Here is a 20,365-nt window from a genome sequence, read left to right as displayed (position 1 = left end):
ACTAATAACACATTTGGTGACCAAAATTGATTTAAGCTGAACTGTGAAACACATATTACGAATTTAAAATTAATTTCAATGAAGAATTGGCTTCCTTTCCTGTTGCTTAAAATTAAGTTCTGTATTCAAAAACAAAACTGTTTACCAAACTAATAGACCTGCAAGAAATATAGAATCCACACAAGACTGCAAACGTAAATTTGTCACTCCTTCCATTAGCTATCTATCTACATTTGGGCTGAAAATCCCTATCAAGATTTCTCCTAATTTTATCATGTTTGTTTATAGTATTTTAAATAACAGACAAGTTTAACATTCAGTATTTATCTAGACTACTGTTTCACGCCGTCAGATGTACTTTGGCTCTTTTTGATTCCCAAATGTTGTCTTCCGTTACGGGAGCTGTGAAATAAATCAATTGGGAGAAGAAAAGAAACGAATGGTCCACAAATCAGATACTAGCTTTCCATGATTTGGAATCACTCTTTAACACAGGAAGATAGTAAAAGTACGGAGTTTCCCGCGTACCCTTAGGCCCAAGCCATTCATTTCCGTACGGATACATTAATTATTTCACAAAACAGCGTGTAATCTTTGACTGATATAAAAATGTAATTACTCTAGCCTATCATCATTTACAGCAAACGTATTACCGTTTATTAGTTTCTTCAATTCTGCAGATGATATTGTTACAATTCGATTACATGCAGTTAATTATCGTAAGGTGACAACAGTGCTGTACGTATGTAACTTCCGTTAAGAACTGCTGTCGAAATGCTGACACAACGAAAGTTACAAGTCTACCGGCAGTAAATCCTAATTCGTTATATCTCTCCGCTAAAAGTGAAACAGACGTTTGGGCAGGGTCATTCGGACAACGAAACATATTTTAATATATTGAAAACCAATTTCTTTACTTTGATCAATTTTATTGAAAATTCTCTTGCTAATGTAAAGTGACATTAAGACGCCATACTTAGTGATGATGTGGAAGTAAGAAATTAATATACAAACATAAAACCTCTATTATTAAGTCAATTATATTGCTCACAATGTTTCGCTCCATTAGCCTTAATAACATTCTCAACATGTTCAACCGCCCTACGGCCATCAACCGCTGGCTATTTAATTTTATCATCCATCGATAACTTCCTGTATATGACAAACCAAAGCGATTAGTCAAAGATACTACATTAAGTACAACGCAAGTTGAAAACATTCATGTCACATTATCGAAAATTCCACTGAGATGCAGTCAAAGGATAATTCACACAGATTGTGATATACCCGTTCCTGTCACATCAAAACATTCCACAATACATTTCTAGTGTTGGCTTGCGCGCAGGCCGCCAACGGCAAGAAACGTCACATGTTTTGAGAACAAAGAAACTGTTGCACTGACACTTGGCGATCTTAAGACCAATTCACATTGGCCGTCACTTCACGTCACGTCTCGTCACCGTCAAGGTTCCTCGGATTTCGGAAGTTTTGACGGCTGACGTCATCCGTCCGTTATTGATCACATGATCCACATTTAATTTCCTCCCGATATACGACCGTAAGCAGGTCTCCATATTTGGTTTCGTTGTTGTTTTCGTGTTTAGTATCAGTTGCTCTTTCTTCGTTATTTGTTATAAATTGTTTCGTTTCGTTCTTTCTTTTGTTAAAATTTATAATTTTATAATGAATTACGAAAGATTAATTGAACCAGTGAGGCAGCAGTCTGAGCAGTACGCCATAAGCCTACTAAATTCCTTGCTCTCTATTTATATAGTGGATTTTTATTCCACCTGTATGATATTTAATATTTTGCAGTGAAATGCATTCCAGTATGGCTACAACTTGAAGTGAAAAATGTATTGTGGTTAGAATAGGATTGATTAGTAGGTGGAATTTATTTACATGCTGTTGGGCATCTGTAGCGTTTCGTAAAGAAACGGACTATAAGCTTCACACACTGCTATTTGTTTGTTTAATTACGTGTATATGACGGGCTTATTTATTGTTCAATAGCTCTCTGGATTATGTGTAAAACAGTTTTGCGAGAATCAGTGATCAATATTTGTGTGGTTTCACCAGCTAACTCCAGTACAAATCAGACACCTGAACTGATAAAAGCAAAATGCAGAACTCAAAGAAAACCTGTAAGTTTTTGAAGGGAAAGGTACTGAGGGAGATATGATTATTGCACAAATAATTTGCACTGGACTGGCAACTACAATTAACTTTAAACAAACGAATTTTTCACGTGATATGATGGCAGCTTGTAACACTGTCTCCCTTTTAGTGATTCTGGGTGCAATTTGACATAACAAATGAAAAAAGCAGATGCTTCAGCTTTATAAAATATAAAATGAAGATTTCTCGTTCTCGAGCTCCTTGTATAGTGTGTGAAATTCCCTTTCTGTACTCTGTAATGACATTTTTCGAACCACACACTTTTTTGTGTTGTTTTGCACTTCTGTCTTCCTTCTCTAATATAAATGTTATCCCCGCAAGCTGTTTTAAATAATTTGAGTGCAATAAATGTCATTTTCGAAGAAATATGGACGTATAAAAACTACCACTTTGTATATATATTTTTAATATGTACATTTTGCGCGTAAAAACAGTTGAAAATCACCTTACAAAGATCCCAAATCCCGCGAAAAAAACCGTTGCCGTCGACCTTCCGAGTTAACATCATGTGACTTGAATTGACTTGACGAGCCGTGACGCGACAGACAGTGTGAATACACCTTGCCGTGACATGATCGTGCCAGTGTAAATTTAGTCTTAGAAAAACGTCTGAGTTCCTGCTTCATAAGGTACTCCCACACAAGCTCAGTAAATATGAAGTTGGAGGCACTGTTTTAGCAACCTCAAATCTTATTTGGAGAACAGAAGGCAGATCGTATCAGTCCAAGAAGCACTGTCATGTTAACGGAAGTTGGAATGCCGTGTGTTACAGGGGCTAGTAATGGGCTACCTCCTGTTCCTAGTATCTGTAAATGATTTAAGTTCTCACTGGCGGTACTTGCAATTCGCAGATGACAGAACCCTGTACTTGAAAGACACTGATGCCAGCAAGGCTCAAGAAGAAGTAGATGCTTTGTTTGATGCTGCAAAGGAATGATTTCTTATAAAAAATGAAAATACATGAAAAAACGCAAAAATTGCCATTTAGCCTCAGTGACAAAGGATACTTAAAAACTGCAAGAATTGAGAAGCTTCTGGGATCGTGGTGGACAGTAAACTCACTTGGCAAGAATACAGTGCATGTGTGTGATAAACTATCATGAGTTACATACCTTTTGAGGAAACTGAAGTACAGTTCCACAGTCATATCAGCTGTGGTCTGTTACTACAGGGACAGGCTGCAAGAAAATTCTGCTACTACAAAAAACAATAAGGACCATAATGTCAAACAGGATACTGGACCACTGCAAACCCATTTGCATGTGTCTAGGAGTGATCACAATTTCCAATCAATATGTTTTCATTAGTCTCATGTATGTGAAAGAAAGTCATGGAACATTCACCAACAGAAGTGATGTCCACAACTATAACAAGCGCAGTAAGGAATACATAGACATTCCAAGCTGTTGACTCTCCATGACACGGGACAGTTTTCCAACTATAGCTATTAAAATGTTCAGCCATCTGAATACTAAAATTCAGTTCTTGTACTTGGTGAAACGTCGAGGAAGATGTCGCAAAATCTACACCTAAAACCACAGTACAGTTTAAATGAGTTCTTTGACAGTGAAACAGCAGATTGGAATATCTAAACAATGCACTGTCATACAAAACGAAGTGAACATGTACTTTTTAAAAGTTACTCGCTCCACATACCATTAAGTGTTATGCTATACTTATGAAATTTTTTTCTGTATTATTATGAGTAGTTATGCTAATTTGTTTTTCTATTATAATGATTGTGTAATCTTAATATTGTAACATTAACATCTATATCTACGTAATTACTCTGCTATTCACAATAAAGTGCCTGGCAGACGGTTCAGTGAACCACCTTTAAGCTGTCGCTCTACCGTTCCATTCTCGAACGGCGCGCGGGAAAAACGAGCATTTAAATTTTTCTGTGCGAGCATTGATTTCTCTTATTTTATCTTGATGATCATTTCCCCCTATGTAGGTGGGTGCCAACAGAACGTTTTCGCAATTGGAGGAGAAAACTGGTGATTGAAATTTCATGAGAAGATCCTGACACAACGAAAAATGCCTTTGTTTTAATGATTGCCACTCCAATTCACATATCATGTCTGTGGCACTATCTACCCTATTTCGCGATAATACAAAACAAGCTGCCCTTCTTTTTAGTTTTTCGATGTCATTTGTCAGTCCTACCTGATGCGGATCCCACACCACACATAAATACTCCAGCACAGGGCAGACAAGCGTAGTGTAAGACGTCTCTTTAGTAGACCTGTTGCACCTTCTAAGTGTTCTGCCAATGAATCGCAGTCTTTGGTTTGCTCTACCCACAATATTATCTATGTGATCGTTCAAATTTAGGTTATTTGTAATTGTAATCCCTACGTATTTAGTTGAATTTACAGCCTTCAGATTTGTGTGACTTATCGCATAATCGAAATTTAGTGGCTTTCTTTTAGTATTCACGTAATAACTTCATACTTTTCTTTATTCAGAACCAATTACCACTTTTCGCACCATACAGATATCTTATCTAAATCATTTTGCAATTCCTTTTGGTCATCTGATGACTTTACAAGGCGGTAAATGACAGCATCATCTGCAAACAATCTAAGATAACTACTAAGATTGTCTCCTATATCGCTAATATAGATCAGGAACAATAGAGGGCCTATAACAATTCCTTGGCGAACGCCGGATAGTACTTCTGTTTTGCTCGATGACTTTCCGTCTATTACTACGAACTGTGACCTTTCTGGTAGCAAAACACGAATCCAGTCGCACAACTGAGGCGATATTCCATTTTGGATAGAAGATGCTTGTAAGGAACGGTGTCGACAGCCTTGTGGAAATCCAAAAATATGGGATCAATTTGACATCGCCTGTCGATAGCATTCATTACTTCATAAGTATAAAGAGCTAGTTGTGTTTCGCAAGAATGATATGACTATGTGTCAATAAATCGTTTTCTTCGAGTTACTTTATAATGTTCGAATACAGAATATGTTCCAAAACCCTACTGCAAATCGACGTCAGTGGTATGGGTCTGTAATTCAACGGATTACTCCTACTTCCCTTCTTGGGTATGGTGTGATTCGAGCAATTTTCCAGTCTTTGGGTACAGATCTTCCTGTGAGCGAGCGCTTGTATATAATTGCTAAATATGGAGCTATTGTAACAGCAGATTCTGAGAGGAACCTGACTGATATATAATCTGGTCCAGAAGGCTTGCCTTTATTAAGTGATTTAATCTGCTTTGCGACACTGAGGATATCTAATTCCATGTTTCGCATCTTGGCAGTTGTTCTTGATTGGAACTCAGGAATATTTACTTTGTCTTCTTTGGTTGACGCAGTCTATCCATTCTTGATTGGCGAACGATGTAGCTATGGCAATAAATGGTAATGTCACCGCCAAGGTTTCTCCACAAGAAAGTTTTAAGGCCACTTCACACTGGCTAAAGCATCTCATCATGTGAAAATATTCCACAAAGCATTTCAAGTGACGGTATTCTCATAGGCCTTCAACGAACTGTCACGTCACGTCAAGATTAGTCGGGAAAATTTTTTTTACGATGCCGTTGTGTGCTATCGTAAGTTAACCTGTTTTCTCAGCGCTCAATCATGTTACAGCCGTGGATTTTGTGGTTTTGTTTCTTCTTAAACTTTATTTCATCATTGCTCTTACTTTTCGTGGAAGATTAAATGTGTTCCCTGGCCACTGGGATATTTTTTCCGTCGAGTGCGTGTGGACGTCACTCTAGAAGGATGCGAATGAACGACGAAACAGTATCGATAAAGACGATGAGAGCAGTGATGTTTGTAATATCTTTAGTGTTTAAGCAATCCACTTTTTGGCGGCCTTATACGTAGATGCTCATGTGTGTTGTTTCATTTAATAACAATAAAACACTATTCACAGTGTATATCCAGTTAGTGCTTCGTTCTGCATGGCTCCTGCTGTGGATTACTTACAGTGATAACCCTGTTTCCACACTGTAGTTCGCCCGTCCATTTTGGATTTGTGCGACACTCAACTGTTCATTCAGCAATGGATACATTATACGAACATCGGTTTTTACAACACCTCATGCAGAATAGTGGAACGACTTTGCTCCACCGAACAGTTTCCTGCCTATTACCCATAATCAGATGTAACTAAAAAATGATGCAGTGCACAGACAATGGCGCCAACGAAGGCCGTGAGCGGGAACAAAATGTGTGTCAGTTAGTCTCGCCCAGTGGATGCTAATTCGTTGATGTTGGTACTATAGGCCATCGGAGTATTACTCCAACTACATACTTTAAAGTGTATGACAGTTGCATAGTTTACCACTCGGCTCTCCTATGCTGGTGTTGTTCCAGATGAAACCGTTCATCCTCAAAGCTCTGTGCAACTGATTGAAGCCTGTGTCACATACCCAGGTTTCCTTTCATGATGGTGCAACGAGTGCTTGTCAGCCACATAGACTGGGATTTGGTGAGATGATGTTTCATCTGAGCCCTATGATTATCTTAACTGGCTACTTTTCAGTTACATTACTGAGAGATTTCGGATGGTTAAACCATTTTGCAGTGTTATGGTATTGTGGATGATACAAAGGAATTTATAAACTTGCTGTGCAACCTCTGCAGCCATGCCACATCATCAGCGACATTCTACAGGCACCCCCACATCAGCATCTGACAAAGACAGAAGAACAGCAACTTCAACAAGTCATATTTGAAGACAGAATTGGTTACAACACACCCTCGCAACTTTGGATCCTACTTCAAGAACCTATATCGCTGGGTATTATGCAAGACAGCACGTTGTGGGCCATTTGGATGCTTCCACCACTCATTCAGACTGCGTTAATCGCGAAAATCCTCTGTGCTACGAATAATATGTTATTTTTGGGCGACAGGTTACACGGAATTCCCCAGCAACGCAAAGGACTGTAGATGCCTCCCACAAAGCTCAACTCTTGCTACCTGCAGGCAGTAAGAAGCCACAACAGCTCCGCATAGGCTTCACCGACCAAGGAGCCTGAGCTCTCCCAGTGTTACATGAAGAGGGTCCATTGACCTCCATCTACACTAGACTCACATTTGGAGATTAGTGGTTCAAACCCACATCTGGCTTTACTGGTTTGTGTTTTCCATGCTTTTCTTATACCTCTACTGGCTAATTCTAGGATGGTTCCTCTGAAAGGGTGTGGTCGATTTCCTTGACATCTTTGAAACAATCCCAGCTTGTGCTCCAACTGTAATGACCTTGACGTCGACAGGACGTTAAACCCTAAACTTCCTTTCTTTTTTTTACTTGTAGCCTATATCTGCCCCACCATCAGTTGACTCTAGTGCTTTGCATACTGTGGCGTCAGCACAGTCTCAAATGTGACGGCATCATGCCTGCTTCAGAAAGTAGTTGCACAAGTGCTCACTTGCAGCTGATTTGGTAGTGAGAGTACTCTGCCAGACGTGTAGTGGGAAGACAGTTTACAGCTATTCCAGGTCACCTCCAGCTCATTTACCTCTCTGTCAGCACAATCTTCCAATGAGGATATGGAACTTGAGCAAGCTTTAGCAGACGATCTCTGCAGCATGGTGAAGAAATCCGAGATTACGAGACAGGAACATCTGAATTTTTGTACAACGAGTACAGAACTGAAAAACTGCTTGCATTACGAAAGGACTTGAGCAATGCTCGTGACAACATCGCCCTCTTACAAAAACAGTCATAACAACATCAGCAAAATCTAGAATAACAGCCACTGCTACAGCTGCTGCAATAGTCTGTTCGGTGTCTATGCAAGAAGACGTCACTGCCTGCATGCGTACCTGACACAAAACAGGAGGCCAAGGTTAGTCCAGTGCATGATAGTTTAAGTGTGCGTTCCACCTCCACATAAGTGATGAGTGACACTACCGAGCAGCGCATACGGTCAGCCAGGTATGGTGTGAATGATGACACAGTGCACTGTACCATTATGACACCTGGGCCACAAGTTCATTATAAGGCTCGGCGTTTGGCGCCTGACAAACTGCATATAGCAAAAGATATTACAGGCAAGGTACTCAACAATGAGATTGTGAGACTATTGGACATTTGATCGCAAAGAATTATGGGTCTCATAGAATGAGTGAGGATTATCTTTCGCTAATTGCATGAACGGTACCAGAGAGATACCCTATTCCAAACATCTGGATTTTTCTCACGTCTTGGGAGGGGCATCTGTCTTCAATGTACTCGACTGCAAAAAGGCATGTCTTCCATACCCATCGCTCTGGAAGACGTGACAAAGACAGCTGTTAATACACTATTTGGGTAGTATAAGTTCCTTCTCACGCCTTATGCTCTACAAAACGCCACACAGATGTGGCAACGTTTTATCGATCCAATTTTAAGACAGTTTTCTTTTTGTTGTCATACCTCGATGCCATTTTGAGTTTTTCGCCATCTCTGGCAGACGATGAAGTACCCCTCCGCTCTGTGTTCGACACCCTTGATGGTCATGGCGTATTTTAGATCTACAGACAAGTACCAACTACACCTGGAGGAAGTCACGCTTTTAGGACATATGATTAATCCCTCTGGGGTGTGACTCACCACAAAAAAAACATAGAATTGAAACGATTTTTGCGAACTATCAGCTTTTATGGGCAACACCTACCACAGCCTGTGGCCACTCTGGCTGCTCTCACGGACACACTGTAAGGCAGCAACAAACATGGTAGGCAAACGTTGATGTGGACTACGGAAATTCTCAGGGACTTTTATAACATCAAAGCGTCTTTCCAGCAGGCTATGACTCTAGTACAGCCTGTAAATGACACTCCTTATCTATCATTACTGATGAGAGTGATATGGCTATCAGGCTAGTGTTCCAACAACTAGTCGATGGGGTCCAACAATACTTAACGATTGTTTTCACAAAAACGTACAGTGTACAGTGCAAATGATCTGCATTTGCTAGAGAACTAGTAGCGGTGTTTGGAGCACTACATCATTTCAAAACAGAAGTGGGTGGTAGGCTCTTCACTATTTTTGTGAATCACAGACTACTAGCAATCGCTGTACAGAAACCCAGGAAGAACTTCCACCATGACGTTTTTGGCATTTGCATTATGTAAGTCAATTTACAACTCATGTGGAACATATTAAAGGGGCCGACAGGTTTCTTCTCGAGAATCAATACTCTGTCTGTGTCCGTTAACTATAATGAACTTGCATCAGTACAGGAAATGGATACACACATCAAAGATCTTTTGCAAAACACATCAGTCAGCCCTTGGTTTGAGCAATGTTGCCTCCCCAGATCAGATAGACAAGATTGTTGTGATGAATCATGAGGGAATGTTAGACTGTTGGTTCCATCACAAATGAGAAGACATGTGTTTGATAATCTTCACAACCTGACACACCCAGGTATCTGCTCTACTACAGAACTTGTAACAGACAGCTTCATTTGGCCAGATTTGAAGCATGACTCTGTGATATGGATTCGCATCTGACTTGCATACTGACAGTTTAAAACAGGCAGATATGCTATCCCAGAGCTCAGCCATTAAGATGTTCCAGCAGAAAGGTTGCAGCACATACACTTGGATTAGGTCAGTCCACTGCCTGATTTTGGTGGATAAAAGTATAGTTTGTAAGCCATCGATTCCATCACACAGTGGGTTGACGCAGTACCTACATGGAACATGATGGCTGAGATGACGGCTAATGCCTTTGTTCATGTATGGATCTTGTGGTTTGGTTGTACTGCTGTCATACCAATGGACCAGGTACTGCTGGTACTCTTCAAAGAATTGTGCAGCCTCTTTGGAGTAGAACGATTTCTCACCACCCGCAGAGCAGTGGGTTCATGGAGTGGTGGCATCACACACTTGGGTGTCACCGATGTGCCATGGCAGACAATAGTCAAGGTCTTTCCATGGGTGCTCTTTGGTGCTCACAGTGCTTTCAGAGAGGACTTTCAAGCTTCATTGGCAAAGATCCTATATGGTGAAAGATTGAACCTCCTGGCAGAGTTCATCAACCCTGTGGTACTACTTGACACAGCTGAGCTGCTGCAAATGGTTTCCTGCTCGCAGCGATAGCTTTTGTACTAGAGAAGGGAGACAGAAATGCAAAACAACGCAAAGAAGTGAGGATACAAAAAATATGGTTACATGGTACAGAAGGGGACTTTCACACACTCTACAAGCAGCTCGAGGAAAAGAAACCTGCATTTTATAAGAATTTTAGGAAGTCAAAGCACCAGTTTTTCATTTGAAACGTTCAAATTGCAAAATGTTAAGGGCTGCCATCCCTCCCATAAAAACTGGTTTGTTTAAGGTTAAGTTTAGTGCCAGTACAATGTAAACTTTTGTATGGTGCTCATATATTCAGTAACTTTCCCTTCAAGATTTAAAGGTTTTCTTTACATCTTGTATTTGCATTTTAATTGTTCAAGTGCCTTATTTTTGGTGGGGTTAGCTAGTGAATCATCGTAGCTATTGGCCACTGATGCTGGCAAAACTGTTTCACACACTATACAGAGACCTACTTAACAATAAATTAGCCTACCACAAACATATATTTAAAGAAACAACTCTACTACATTACTTGGTCTAGACTTCACAAAAAAAGTATTTTGCACCTGTCGTAGTATCTGAAGATTTCAGTCTATTTCTTTATGGAACATTGCAATTGCCTGACAATACACAAATAAATTTCGCTCACTAATCAATATGAATCTACACATGGTACTTTTTTGACTTCAAGTTGCAGCCACACTGCAACCCATTTCATTGTAAAACATTAAATACAGTACCAGTACAGTACATTGCCAGTATGTAGTAGATGGTAAGAAATTTAGTATCCTCATGTTGTAGAATTCACGCTGCTGCCTCACTGCTTCGATTAATCTTTCGTGATTTATTATAAAATTATAAATTTTAACAAAAGAAATAAAGAAACGAAACAATTAATAACAAACAACAAAAATAACAAACAACTGATATCAACCACAAAAATCACGATGAAACGAAACATAGTGATATATGCATGGTCATGTATTAGAAGGAAATGAGCCTGGGGGCCATGTGATCAACAATGGATGAATGACAATAGCTATCAAAACTTTCCTCCTGAGAAACATTGGCAGTGTCATGACATGATGTGACGTGATGGTATGGCCAGTGTGGATGCCGCCATTTGAAATGCATTGCAGAATGTTTTGATGGGACATAATGTGACATGACATGACAGCTAGCGTCATTTGGCCTTAAATTGCCACGTTCAGACGACACAGTTTCAGTTTGCTGGAGGCCCACATCTGTCAATCTAGGAAGGAAATTTCAACTGCAAGCGGCTATCATCTTGCAGAGGACACCAACTTGTAATCCAGGAAATTCTAGTATGGTCTGCGTTCGCAACTTGTCTTACAAAATGCTTACAAAGCGTGAGAGGCAGAAAGAACAACCTAAGTAGTTGAGACAGTGGCTCCTTAAGCGATGGCAGTTTTCATATATTAATTAATTTTGTGGATTACGCCACCAAACCAACGACTGACGAAATTCTTTGCAAATAGACATGAAGACATAAATGCCTATTGACACTCCTAACTACTCATACAATGCACCAAAGTACTATTATAATAAGTGTATTTTCACAAGAATGGATGATAGCGACACTGCAATTCCTGGCAACAAGAAGAAGCAAAAGGGATTTAGAATTTTCGATACTTATGTCCAAACAAGCAATGATCAGGACACATGCAAAGCCATAAACAATGTCCTGAAGAAGGATTTCATGAAGCTGAATGAAGTATCTCAATTATGTAAGATATCAGTTGTGAAAAGTTACAAATAATATTTTTACATTGTTAGACATATGTTGAACTCCTTATATAATAATAAATTATAAGGCAGGCAAATGATTTTCAGCTCTCTGCCTGAAGGCTACCAGCAACCTATTATAAACTTTTGCATTGGAATAACAAACTTCATTCTGAACTTTAGAAAAGGATTCATAGTCTATGTGGAAAGTTTTACTTTTAATGTTCTGGTGGTGAATTGTGTAGTTTACCTTTAACTCAGTTTTGTTGTGAAGCACATACTCGGTTAGGGAGTAAATGTATTGGGACACAAGTGTAACAGTCCCTTTGGCTCTACTGCTACATTGTGTACCATTATCAACGTAACACAATATTCTAATTGCACTCTTCTACGAATAAATACTTTTTTATTTTAGCTACATTGCAATGAAAGATTATGATATAGGACAATACTAAATGAAAGTATGTTAGCAATTGCTAATGCTGACCAATGAAATGAGAGAGATTTCTAAATAGATATCAGGCAGAATTGAACAATATTGTCAAGTTCACAATGACCTTTTTTTTATTAAAACTGTAATGTATGTATTTGCTGTGTGGTCAGTTGAATTATAATCAGCTGTCTTCTTGTCTTGATCACTGCATTCGTTGGTCTTAACCTTCCACAGACATTTGTGAGACCTAAATATTTCAGTAAATTCAGCAATTAACTATATAATTCTTTGATGTATAGTAACTATTTTAGAATTCGATGTGTACACAAAGACGAAAAACAGTACACTGAACAAGCAACTGATTAAAACACATTCAGTGAACCAAATTGCTGACGATCTCCTGTCCAAGTATTCAGATTTGCCTGTGGAGATGTCATTTGAAACCAGAGATTTCAGCAATATTTCACAAAAGCTCCAGATCCAACTTACAGGTATACATGCATCTCATATCTGCACAAAATCTCCTGTTCACACAGTACAATATGTCTGTCCAGAAATGATGTGCATAGATATTTGTGTAGATATAGAATTGCACGTGGACCAATCATTAGTCTGTATGCAGTAATTAGTAAGGCCACGAAGAGATTAGTAAAAATTTCACATCCATAAAGTACCATTTACTCAGACATCAAAATACCCAGTTGGTTTGCCCATAGCATATAGTATATTGTGATGGTGTAGTAGTCTTTTCTTTAATTCAAGCTTTGTTTGCTATCTAACTGAATGTATCTAAAATGGATTTTGGTGGAAAAGCACTATTTAATTTTGAAAAACTGATAGCCATAGCTAACTACAGCAACTGAAAATTCCCTACTGAAATGTAATTCAAATAATATAATGAAAGCTTTATCAAAAAACTGGAAATTCCATACTGAAATGTAATTCAAAGAATATAATGAAAGCCTTATCAAATATATATTTATTGTAACTTTACACATGTATTTGAATCATTGTAGCCCAATAGTAGTACGGCAAAGTGCGTGTCACAACACATTGCGAGTTGCATACATACTGGGGCAAGCATACAATCAGGGGCAAACGTGATTGGTTTATGACTCCATCCATTAACCTATTCTTATGATAAGTGATTTATGACCCCCTTGGGAGTTCATTTATTACCCCATGGGAATAATCTCTCCTTCTAGAAACATCCCCACCACCCCAACCCCTCTGGTACTGTGGGAAATCCTCAACTCTCCCCCTCCCCCTCGCCAATTCAAGCACACTTTTGATATAAAATTAATTGACTAATTCATTAAACTGGTCATATAACTCCCCCTCGCTCCCCTGGGAAATCCCTCAGCCCTCCCCTCCCCCACTTTCTCCCCCACTTCTTCTCCCCCCTCACCACCTGGAAATTGGCGAGAAAAAGATTTGGTCTGCGCTAGACTGGAAGGATTCCATGACAGGAAATTCAACTACATTACAGAGGGTATAATCATATATTGTTTATTTATAAATTTCAATTTACAGTGGTTGAATCACTCATCAAGGTGAGCACACACACACACACACACAAACATCTTTTATGCAGTGCCCCAGAATTCTATGAAAGTCTGGAGACACTTGTGTTCCAGCAGTTTCGAACACGCGTTATTTTAAAGCAGGGCGTAAGGATGAGCATGGGATACTGCACCCATTTATTGTTTGTGCAGGCGAAACTTGATGGAGATAATTCGTCGGCGCTGGCAAGTGTTCAGCATGGCCTGCCAAGAACAAGCAAATACGGCCCGGAAGCTCCGGCCGCAAAGAGTAATGTAGCATTGTATTGTTAATATCCTAAGTAATCAGATACAAGAATGGAAAAAAGAATTGAAAAAAGAATTGTCCGACTCTCTGAGTGAAGAGACAAATATTTTATTTAAGGATTTAGAACAAAGAAATGAAGCTCATCTAAAAGGGTTAGTTCAAAAATTAGAATATGATGTAGACTGTAAATGTAGTAATTTGGAAACACAATTTAACGAAAAATACGACTCTTTGATAAATGTATATCATGTTGCATTTGATGTGGTCGGACGAGAATTAACTATGTTAAAAACCAATGGCCAGAAACAAGACAAGTTGCTCCCCCTAGTACAGGCGCAAATTTCAGGGATCAAATCATGGGTGGAAACTGTAGAACAGAACTTCAAAGATAAGTTAATGACTGCAGAGCTCATAAATTTGAATGGCTGTGAAGAACAAGTAGAAGAATTAATAGGACGAAAGGTTGAAGAGAAACTAAGTGTTGATATCTCTTTGCCTATAGTAATTTCCGATTTAAATAAAACCAAGAAAGACTTAGAAACTTTGAGGAAAGAATTCAAGCTTATGCAGGAGAAACTAGAGAAAGGCACAGTTTCCCAAAATATTATATTAAATAAGGACATGATAACTGATTTGCAATTGGGATCAAATTCAGGCTTGTCGAGACAGTTTCCTAAACTGAAACCAGACGGGGAGGTACACCCCACCAATTTCTTAAAACGGTTTAACCAAGCCATACCTAAAAGTTGGGAGGATGATAAATACAATGCAACCGCAACTGACCCAGAATACCACGTAGATGACTTAGTATTAGTAAAACAACACCTTCAAAGTTCAGCACTGAAAAAAGAAACGCACATTTTTTTTCTGAAGTACGTAGGACCTTATCACATTCAATCAATAGTACACCAAAAAACCCTATTTTGGTAGATCCTGTGATGAGAGAGGAAAAGGGAATGTATAATGTTAAGGATATAAAACGATAGGTACAAAACCCCCCAGGGACGTTGACGTTCTGTGTCAAGGGGCGGAGTGACGTCCGCCAGTTCCCGAGTAGGGTTCAGTGTTACTTCCACATTATTTTTCCTACACCGAACTCCCTTCAAATCTTCGACTATCCTGTTATCTATTTATAGCCCTTAAGCTACCCTATCATATTAGTATTAAAAGAGACCAATTATGACTACACGATTATGAATAATTTAAGGAGTCATAATAAACAGTAACCTCTAAGCATGAGATAACACTAACAGGGTAACATTCTAACAGGAGATATAATATGATGGTACTGTTTAGGAAGAATGATATCTAGAGCACATAAACTGAACATGTGTATGAAATACAGAGTGAAATGACTAACTGAATAAATATTTGATTATAGTGTATATAATTTCTATTTTTATAGAATGTTTTATATTTTTTGTAAAGTGTGATGTGATTGGGGAGGGTTTATATCTAATTTTGAAAGGGGTGGGTAGCATAGGCTCAGACACGACCTACACACCACGCCCTTCATACAACCCTCGCAAACAAGTGTGGCTGGTTCTTAATCTTTTGCTGTTCCATAGGAGTTGCTAAGATCTTTTCTTGGGGGACATCAAAGGTGATGGTGAGTATGTCCATTCTGCAAGAGATGCCGAATGTCATACCTCCTCCTGCTTCTCACTTAAGTACCAGCGATGTGGGGATCCTAGGGAAGGGGGGGTGGGAAGGGTTTCCTGTCTTTCAGGCTGTCTTATTTCTTTCTTCGGTCTTAGCAACCAATTCTTTTATTTCCTTTCTTACTTCTCTTAAGAGTACCTATCTATCTTTCCCTCTGTCCACATTCATATACTTCTATCGCTGAAGTCCTTCTCTTTTCCGTGTTTTCTATAAATCTTCAACTAAGAACCTTAGTGGGCCAAAGAATCAGGATGCACGATCACACTTGCACACTCAAACAATTAAATACAAAGACGCAGACAAGTAATACACAGGGAGATGGAACAACCATCACAGATAAGGGGGGAAGTAGTGCTCAGGAAGAGCTCGAGCACAAGTGCTAGGTAATGATTGCACATCTCAAGTGAAACGGTGTAGTACGCTTAAGCTAAAGGAACAAGGGGGGACGAAGTGTATACCCACCTGTGTTCATAGCTATAGTAGTACGAAGTAATATGAATGGATATAAAAAGAAATAGATATTAAACCAGAGGTATTGAGTCAAATAAGTTTCTGATGAATAATAGGATTGTGCAGACCAAATAGCCTGAAGAATAGAAATAAAGTTACAACTATGGACGAAACATATTTAGTTATTAAGGCTATATAAGTGAGCTATAAGCAATGAACAAACGAAGAAGTTAAGCAGGTAGGCTGAAGGACTCAGGAGGAGGAAAGGAGAGGTGGATAGAAAGTTTACCAGCAAATTTTAAATAAAATAGTGTGCAGAGGAGTACGAAAGAGGCAAGACTATGAATCATTGTTAGAGAAGATATGGATGGCGCATCTGATATAGATGAAAAGAGAGAAAGAGAGGCAGGTAGGCAGACCCAGAGGAGGCTGACCTATACTGTGCAGGCAGGGGCACCAAAAAGGGGATTGACCTGTACCATAGTTTAGTATAAATGGAAGGGGCGTACCTAACCAAGGATGAGGAAGAAGATGTTTTCATAGTATCAATCCTTATGTACATTGGAACCCAAAGGGAAAGGGTGGTATAGTGACCTGAGGTTGTAGTGAAAAGTTTCTCCTGGTAAATTTGAATTCTAATTTTTTTTAAATAGAAAAGACAAGTCCTGCGCGAGGAGATAGAAAAAAGAGAAAACCCCCAGTACAACTAATTTTTTTACAGACCCGGAAAACCGGTGGTTATCATCGCAAAAGCTTCTTAAAAAAAAGTGAAGACTCTACTCAGAATAACGCCTGAACTTTGAAACTGGCTAAGGGGAGGGATTTATTTTGGCTCAATCCTGGAAGCAAGAGTAGATAAATCTATTGGAAATAGCTAATACTTGTTGTACTATTAGTTTATCGTACTACTATGTCCATGAAAGGTAGTATCAACAGCTTGAAGAAATACCGGAGATGGAAGAGCGTTTTTGTACCTAATGTTTTTATGTAGTACAAGGCAACAAGATAAGTGTTAAGAAAAAAAAATATTAAAATATATTTTGAGTGCAAAATAACGAGTGTTCGAGCTAAGGGGAGGGATATGTAGTGCCCCCAGAATTTTACAAAAGTCTGGAGACACTTGGGTTCCAGCAGTTTCGAACACGGGTTATTTTAAAGCAGGGTGTAAGGATGAGCATGGGATACTGCACCCATTTATTGTTTGTGCAGGCGAAACTGGAAGGGAGATAATTTGTCAGCGCTGGCAAGTGTTCAGCGCGACCTGCCAAGAATAAGCAAATATGGCCCGGAAGCTCCGGCTGCAAAGAGTAATGTAGCATTGTATTGTTAAAAAACAAATGGAGAGACTCGAAATAGTGACTGTTTATTAGACATTGAACTGCTGTTGAGAGTTCGTGGACTGGATGTGGATAGTCAGCCACGATAAAATCTTATGTATTAATTGTGTTCAAAAATGTGTAATTAGCTGATTCTGGGTGCCCAGTAATGTGTGGGCTTATGTCATAAAGTTTAGTTGTTTTTTTGTACAAAGTGGAAATAAATATGTTCTGGTGCAATGAATGATATTCCAAGAGTAGCGTATTTTTTAAATAAGAAGAGAGAGAGCGAGAGAGTGAAAATTTCCCCTTCCTAGCAATGAAATTTTCGGAGAAGCTTTCGCTGCTAGCAGAAGACATCAGCGCTGCAAGAAAGCAGAACTTCAACAAGTAAGTCCACGAAAACGCTTAAGCTGTATAGAGAGAGCTTAACATTACACCGGGCCACCGCACTCTCCCCCACTTCCTCTCCCCCCGCCCCTACCTGGAAATTGGCGAGAAAAAGATTTGGTCTGCGCTAGACTGGAAGGATTCCATGACAGGAAATTCAACTACATTACAGAGGGTATAATCATATATTGTTTATTTATAAATTTCAATTTACAGGGGTTGAATCTCTCATCAAGGTGAGCGCACACACACACACACACACACACACACACACACACACACACAAACAAACATCTTTCAACAGGACAACACCTCCAATCTGCAATGGTTTAATTATGTAGTTAGGCCATGTAGTTGCTGTATCTGAGCATTATTATACCCTCTGCAATGTAGTTGAACTTCCTATCGTGAAATCCTTCCTCTCCAGCACAGACCAAGTCTTTTTATTGACAATTTCCAGGTAGGGGAGGGGAGGGGAAGTGGGGGAAGGAAAAGGAGGGCTGGGGGATTTCCCAGGAAAGGGAGAGGGTAATTAATTGATCAGTTTAACTAATTAGACAGTTAATTTGATATTAAAAGTTTGTTTGTATTGGCGAGGGGGGAGGGGGAGAGTTGGAGATTTTCTGGAGAGGTGGAGGAAGGGAGAGGTGAGAGGAGGTTCTCAGAATGATGGATTATCCCCAGGGGGGTCATAAATCAATTAACATTACAATACATTAATGGGAGATGGTCATAAAACACTCAAGTTTGCCTCTGAATGTATGATTTCCCCTGAAGGTATGCAATCCACGATGTTGGGAGATTTGAACTTTATCCTACCGCTAACAAGGAATAGTACAAAAGCAGAGATTGTCACTAACATTCGAATGTAAGAGTTTATCTAGTTATATTATGCTGCTATGATGCTTGATGAATGTATGATTGACTTCTGAGAAAAATATTGAAATGTATTTGTCGAAAATCTTGTCACTTAACAACAAACTCGAAACATTGGTAAGAAGATAGATAGTGATCTCGTAGCAGCGATCATGTTAAGTGGACATCCATCAGATTTTAAAATCTTCAGCATGGCAGTTTAGAATCTGGATGTCAATATTGTTAGTGATTTAGTTAGTCAGCAATTAAATCAAGAAGCAATGAAAAGTGAGATATGGTGACAAATGGAACTACAGTTTCGTCACTGGCAGTTAGCAGAACAGTAAACACCTAAACTCCAACTATATTCATGTACAATGAACTTTTACATCTGTGAAATGCTATAGACATTAAAAAATTAGTCACAAGATGAATGAAAGTAGAACTAAGAAGAAACCAAATAAATCCTCAAATACTGTGAAAACAGAAAACGAAAATACACTATTGTCTGTTACTGTATATTTATGTGATGGTAACCACAGGAAGGTAGATTCTGGTTGTGTACAACACAAGATGAATAGAGAAGATTTGGTAAGCAATTTCGACTCAACTCCATTTTTTAAAAAGTTACAGTATCAGAGAAGAGTAGCCTGAGGCTACCAATGAGAACAATATTCATCTTAAAATCACTAGTTATGTCAAGAATAGACCAGTACCGATTAATGACGCGGCATGTGCATGTGTTCCACACATTGGAGAAGGTTACTAACTGTTACTCAAATAACGAGAAGTGGATTATGCCTATTGTTGGGTGATTTACAGAGTGATGTAGAAAATAAGAAAGATATAGTTGTCTCTGGAACAACAATAGCACCTGTATATGTCTATTAAATTAAATTCACAATCATACAGATTATGTAGAAATGGACAACAATTATGCTGTATGACAATGAAGACACTTAAATTGTGGAAGTATTATTTTAATAAAAGAATATATGGTTACTGGAGTGGATTGTATGATAATGATCATACAATTTGGATCAGTTTATTTCTCGCATAAAAGAAAAAAAGTCCCAAAAACCTTCTTGAAAAGAATCAAGTAAGAAAACAAAACGTTTACTTGAAATAGTGCACTCCAGTGTTTGTGGACGTATGAGTATAACTTCGTGGGGAGAAAAGTACATTACTTTCTCATTTTTACAGCTAATATGAGGGGCGCTCAATGAGTAAAGAAACACATTTTCTTCTGAAAGCAGGTTGGCATTATTCAGTATTCCAATACACTATATTATTCCCTATTCTTTCAGCTACAAAGTCCTATTTCTCAACAAAATCTCTGTTCAATGTGACAGCCTTACGTCACCTTACTGGGAGGGGCTGTGTACCTGCATGGTATCACTCTACTGGGGTTGACATCAGAGCCAAAGTCTTGCCGCATCAAGAATCTCCCCGTTGAAATCGGAAGGTGAGAGATCTGGGCTGCAACA

At 39.0% G+C, this 20,365-nt stretch overlaps 1 protein-coding gene across 1 annotated transcript in view; it reads right to left on the bottom strand.

The window, feature by feature from the left end:
• The window catches only part of LOC126095739 (S-phase kinase-associated protein 2-like), a 188,316-nt gene extending 186,856 nt beyond the window's left edge, over positions 1–1,460 (bottom strand). The window contains exon 1 of the mRNA XM_049910508.1: positions 1,052–1,460. The gene's annotated coding sequence lies outside the window, so the exon portion shown is untranslated. The remainder of the gene's footprint in view (positions 1–1,051) is intronic.
• Between the last annotated feature and the right edge of the window lie 18,905 nt (positions 1,461–20,365).

Source organism: Schistocerca cancellata, chromosome 8 (genome assembly GCF_023864275.1).
Source record: "Schistocerca cancellata isolate TAMUIC-IGC-003103 chromosome 8, iqSchCanc2.1, whole genome shotgun sequence".
Classification (NCBI taxonomy): domain Eukaryota; kingdom Metazoa; phylum Arthropoda; class Insecta; order Orthoptera; family Acrididae; genus Schistocerca; species Schistocerca cancellata.
Note: the sequence above shows the minus strand (reverse complement) of the source record. Positions and strands in the feature narration are given on the sequence as shown.